General features: G+C 34.3%; 1 pseudogene; it reads right to left on the bottom strand.

Annotated features, from left to right (window-relative positions):
* Positions 1-4,934: 4,934 nt before the first annotated feature.
* On the bottom strand, positions 4,935-5,593 carry LOC148999974 (uncharacterized; annotated as a pseudogene).
* Between the last annotated feature and the right edge of the window lie 940 nt (positions 5,594-6,533).

Here is a 6,533-nt window from a genome sequence, read left to right as displayed (position 1 = left end):
CAATGTTAGTTTGGTTGGTTCCCACATATAATATATTGCATTAAGATGACGGATGACCCAACTTTATTTATGGTCATATAAAAATCTCTTTAATTTAACTAATTAGTTATTCTCTCTCTTCATCGCAGTTATAGGAGATAAGATAAGTTACTTACATATATTTAATTTTAACCAAAATTCGAATATCAATAAACACTAAAAAGTCCTCTTATCAAATTGCCTAATACTACAATAATTCCACTACAATTTTACTCGACAATTGCAAAATTTTAACTTTATTTTGTTAATTCATATATAACAATACTTCAAAACTATAGTGTAATAAATAGAACATGTCAAGAACCAGCTAATATGTATATTGAAATATAAGAATTTTTCTTACCAAAAGAAAATAAATATATGAAATTTTATTATACCAGAAAAAAAAAAAAGTATATAAATTTTTGTAATTGAAGGATTTGGATAATCATTAAACTAATTTAAAAAATAAATAGTCTAATTAAATTCACGTTGTTATCAAACTAGAAATAAAAGTTTACCTGCGATTTTTCTTCTTATAAGTTAGTAGTATTTCAATTGCCTCCAATATATCAAACTTATTATTCCAAAAAAGATAAATTTAAAATCATTGTGCTAAAATATAACTAAATAGAGAGACTATCTTCACCAAAAAAAAAAAAAATAGAGACAATCAGGGGCAATTGAGCCACAAACATTCTGATTATTCATGGATTTTGTATGACTATTTATTAACCTCAATCATGCACAATGTATTCTTAAATAAAAAAAATTTAAAAACATCCCCATACAATTGGCAAAAAACATAGACACTCAAAAATATATCAAATTGGCACAAAGACCCTAAACTATCTCTTAAATTTTTACAATGGTATACTCCATTAGCAAATTACGTTAAGTCATGGTAAGATAAACTCATAATTCATATAGTATTCTTAATCTCTTGTGACTTTACAATGTTTTCCCTTCCTAAATTTCATCTTATTTCTTTTTTCATGAATTCCTTCTTCTTCCTCAATTTACATTTTTATATTATAAGATACATAATAATACATATAAGGATAAATTCTTCACTTCAACATGTAAGGATTTATTCATCATTTTCTTTAACTATTTAACATTTCTAACGGTGAAGGGGTGATTGCTAATTTGACATAGTTTTAGGGTATTTATGCTTTTCGCCAATTATCTTAGGGTGTTCCTGAAAAATTTTCAATAAAAATCATGCATTATGTATTTATAAAATAATTTTAAATTACCAGAAAAAAAAATGAATTACTCTTAAAATGTCTTAGATGACTAGCATTTTTAACAAACATCACAATTTAAACGTTTCTTTGTTTTCACCATTTTTTTTTTTTGGTAACCCAGCAATTTATTAAAAATGGGCTTCAGAGGAGGCCAAGCAAAACTTTAACAACCACCTACCAAAAAATGCCACACCTTAAAGCTTAAAACTAGAAGCGTTTTCCTTGCTTGGACATTTGCAACTACATTCATAAGAATATGAATAAATGATATCCTCAAACCCAAGAACCTAACTTGTATTTTGTACAATCAGTTTAATCTCAAATGGACAAAAGGACGAATAACTTGGATGCGCCTCACCAATTGTTGTTTTCTTTGTGTTCACTTAGGCTGCGTTTGTTTGCTGGAATAAAGGTGGGGTGGGAAAAATCTTGAAAAAAGTGTAGATTTCTTACTTTTCCCTGAAATCCCAAAATGATAGATTGTTTGGTTGCTTGGGGTGGAAAATTAGAGACAAACTTGTTTGCTGATGTGGCAAGTTCATTTGTATTCATTACTTCATATTATATAGTTCAAAATATTATTTGATTTTATAATACATCCAACAACATTATAATGTTCACCTACGAGTGTTACTTGAGATGGATTTTTTTTTTTGGCCAAATTTAACATTTTTTTTATGAGGTTCATCTGGGGCGCCACTTGCGCACCACGATTACATTCTCAAATTAATGCCGCCGAATGGGTGCGAACCCAAGACCTCCCCGTGGGAGGTAGAGTCTTTAACCGCTTTTTTTTTTTTTTGGTAGTAGAGTCTTTAACCGCTTTACTAACCCATCATTGGCTACTTGAGATGGATTTATTTGATTGAGATCTAGCCCAACCTGATCTTTACAAGTTCTACTAAATGTTTGAACTCTAGATAGAACATTATGAGATCTATTAGAAATTTTGTACATAAATTTGAAAATTAATTAATTATCAAATTTATTTATTTATTATTTTTTTTATAGAGATTAATTATCATACCATATATTTGAGATATATCACTCAGCTCCTCTATCTGATATTTTTTTCTATACCTTCATATATGGCTCTCCTCGTGAACCTGCACATGGAAGTAAACTGGTTTTATCAAATAATCAATTTCATATTCAGCTTTCAGGCCTTGTGATATTGATTGTGGTATCGTAAAAAAAAAATAATAATAATAATAAAATAAAATAAAATAAAATAAAATAAAATTGCTATATCAATTTTCGTATTATGCATTCTATCGGTCTATTCAATTTTTTCATTTGTTTTTTCCTTTCATATTAAAAAAAAATGCTACCTTTTTTCTTCACTAGAAATACTAAAAATTAAGACATTGGCACGTGTAATATACTAAATAGAAAGCTGAGATTTAAAATGATTGCTTTGTAAGGATTAACTCAGCTATCTATTTAGCATATTACATGTGTCGTGCTATGGTGTTACAATATCATCACAATGTAAATGCAAATTAATCAGTTCGATCCTTATTTTTACTAGTTGTCATTAACAACTTTTTTTCTTCCCGATTTGAGGTTCATCCGTGTCAACTTACTCGTACCCTTGATTTACTAATTCCAATAAGCATTTATTTATTTTATTTGGGATTTGAAATTCATCTGGACCAACTTACGTTCACCTCAACTATCTCCTCAAGAGAACTTTTTAATTAATATAGGTGAAGTTTCACCCCTCGGGCCGAGGGAATTTGATCTCTAACCTCCTACGTGGAAGTGTTGTCTTTTGCAACTACGCCACCCCTCGGGTTGCCATTTGCGTTTTCTTGCACCAGATTTTTGAAACACCATATACCTGAATAATCCAATTGATTGCCATATCTAAAGGTGCAATTGACCTAAACGTTTACAATTGGCAGTTTTTTTTTGGTTGGGGGGAATCAAATAGCAGCTATAATTTTTAAAAAAAAAATTTTTTTTTTGGAAGCTGAGGTTCATCCAGGCCAACTTGTGCGCACCTTGATTATATCCTCAGGGGGGAGACGTTGTTTGCAAGGATAAACCCATGACCTCTCCACTGAGAAGTACGGATCTCTACCACTCTACCAATCCTGCATTAGTAAGTGGCAGCTACAATTGACATGGACTATAAAGACTGTTAATTCTGTTGCTGTGGACACTTCATCTATACCTTTACATGCCCATTTGGAGTCTAATGGGCCGGATGCTGTTGTTGAGGCCCCTGCCCACATAATATGGTTATGTCACGGCCCACTCTGTTGAGAGTTCATCCCATGACTACTAGATCCCAAGATGGGACCCAAGGCCCTAAACTACCAAAAAGTTATTTTGCATCTAAGCATCCCATGCCTTTTGCTTGTGAATGCATCTAGTGATGTGGAGCCCACCTGCTACTGTCAGGCATCCAAATCCCTCTATGGCATTAGGCTATGGACAATGAGTGCAATGCCCCTTAGATCTAATCATACTTGGATTCTCACTCCTCTACAAGATTGTCGTGTGATTTGATTGTAAGTGGTTTTTTTAGGTCAAAATGCAAATCGGATGGTTCCCATTGAACACCATAAGGCTTGTTTGATAGCCAAGGTGTACACTTTAGGAATAGGGTTGGATTATGATGAGACTTTCAGCACGATGGTCAAACCGACAACAATTAGACTTATCTTTCATTGGCTCTCACTCATAAAGCTGATTCGGCAACTCAACGTCAATAGTACTGCGTTTTTGCATGGGATCCTTACTGAGGATGTTTATATGCAACAACCCCTTAGGTATGTTGATACATGTTTCAATTCTTATGTGCGTAAGCTGCAATGCTCCTTATATGGTCTTAAGAAAGCACCACATGCATGGTTTCAACTTTCAACTTCTCAGTGCTTTTCTAGATCAACTTGGTTTTGAGGGGTCCAAGGCCACATTCTTAATACATATTGGGGGGGGGGTTGAGATAAGGAGCATAATAGAGACATAATATTCAAGAAATTAACGAAAAAGAAATGATTGAGAGAAACAAGTGCATATACGTAACAAACAACAAACAATTGTGACTACTAACCAAAAGTCTGATGCCAATATGTTAGGACAATCCTCATATGCACAGCGGAATCAAACATAAAAATAGAGACGAGATAACGATTTTACTTGGTTCGGTCAAGTGATCTACATCCAAGGATATATAAGTCCAATGAACTCAAGATATTATGCATAACTAAATCAATGTAAAGTTGGGTATAAAGGAACTCTCAAATAACATATACAACTCCTCAAAGAAGGAACCCTCAAGAGATCAACCAAAAAGATATGGCATAACAACCAAAACACCATAGAACGATCTCAGCTAGAAATGCACAACAACAACACGTCACGAATAACATGAAGCCAAATGAAGGCTCTAACAACATCGAATTACAGAGGGAATTGACCACCAAACCTCAAATCGGAGAGCAAAAGAGATAGAGTAGAATCACACCTCAGAGAGAGAGAGAACCCAACGTAGATTACAAATGACTTATTATGAAACCTTAAACCTAAAGTAGGTATTTATTTATACAACACTAGAAAGGGCATAAATGCCCCTCTAAATGGAAACAAATTACAAGTAAATTACTTGAATAGAGAATGACCAATATGCCCTTGTTAAGAGAGATATTCCAACAATTATGTACAACCATTTGAACATATAAGATCGATAAATCCATAAGGACAATTTTTTGAAGTGGTCCAACTTGTATCTCCTTGTGTTGCGAATGCCAAAGTAGAAGACTCAACACATATTGCCATAACTATGTAGTTATTATCCGAAGTTGATGACAGTGGACTTGAGCTTGCCACTGCTTCAGTTATTATCCGAAGTTGATGATGATGGACTTGAGCATAACACTACTTACTCTATCTATTTGTCACGGATATCTTGTGCTATCCGCATAGTATTGTGAAGATCTTGAAAGATCGTTTGTGGTGGTAATTGGATTTGAGATCTTCGTAAAAGATTTAGAAAATAGATCTCTAAATCACTACTTGTAATAATACACCAGCCATGGGGAGAACTCCAACAGTGCCTTCCTCTAGCCTCGGGCAAATGAAGATGGTGAACCCTATTGCTTGACTTACTGTAAAAACTACAGAGTTCATTTTGTTCATTCTCCACAAGCATAACCATGGCAGAGAAAGCTTCGAAGAATTGCATTTTTGAAATGTAACCAATCTCCATGACTGAGATAGACTGTGCCAAACCTAACAGAGTCCTCCAATAAATGTATACTCCCAGTGATGCACCCTAGAATTTCCTTTGGAAGTGTGGACCTGCAGCAATTCATATTCACATTTGTATTATCTTTTACAAGATGAAAGAGCAACCCAAAGAGAACAAGAGGTCAAGCCACAAAACAAAACACAACAAAGTAGCAAAAGGCTTAATAGAGCCCGATCTGAAGATCCTAAAAATTGGAAATATGTTCATTCTTTATGTAAGTCAACTAGAGATGACAAATCCAAATTTTGCTTGCAATGGTTAACACAAGATTAGCAAAACTGATACCCTAATCTGACAGTCACTCTCATAAAAGGTTTGTGATTTTGAATTTTTGCTGACTCTTATCAATCCTTGTTTTCGATATTCTGCATGCTCAAGGTAACAGTGCTAAAAAAAGTTGATGAGAACATGAAGGAAGACAACGACCTTGAAATGTTGTTGGATGAGATCCCCAATGCGACATCTCTTAATCTTCATCACCTACACCAACAACACAGTCCTCATGTAGCTAGAAATGGTGGCCACAGCACGTTTGGGGATAAACTATCGTGTTACAATAACCATATGTTCGTCTCCCCTTCTGTTGGAATCACTGCATTCAAATAGATTCAAGTTACAGATTCAGCATAACCAAATAATTTTTCAGATAGATATAATTCTCAAACTCAGACTAACCAAACAGTTTCTCTATTGCTAATCTGATTTCTAGAGAACCAGATTCTATTACACCTAGATTGCATATTAAAACTAGATTCTATAGAATCCAGCAACCAAACGCTTAATGTTTCTAAGGCGATCCAGTGGGAAACATTCTCTAAGCTGTAAAGAAACCATACATTGGTTGTATGGAGGATTTTCCATAAAAAAAAAAAAAAAGGGGGGGGGGCTCCGGGGGGGGGCCAACAAATTCCCCCCCCCCGCCCCCCCCCCCACAAACCCACCCATGGGTGGTTGGGGCTGCTTTCCATAATGTGGTCAAAAAAGAAAGAACTTAAAAGACACAA

Source organism: Hakea prostrata, chromosome 11 (genome assembly GCF_041222555.1).
Source record: "Hakea prostrata isolate BN-2017 chromosome 11, UWA_Hpros_2, whole genome shotgun sequence".
In the NCBI taxonomy this organism is placed as follows: domain Eukaryota; kingdom Viridiplantae; phylum Streptophyta; class Magnoliopsida; order Proteales; family Proteaceae; genus Hakea; species Hakea prostrata.
Note: the sequence above shows the minus strand (reverse complement) of the source record. Positions and strands in the feature narration are given on the sequence as shown.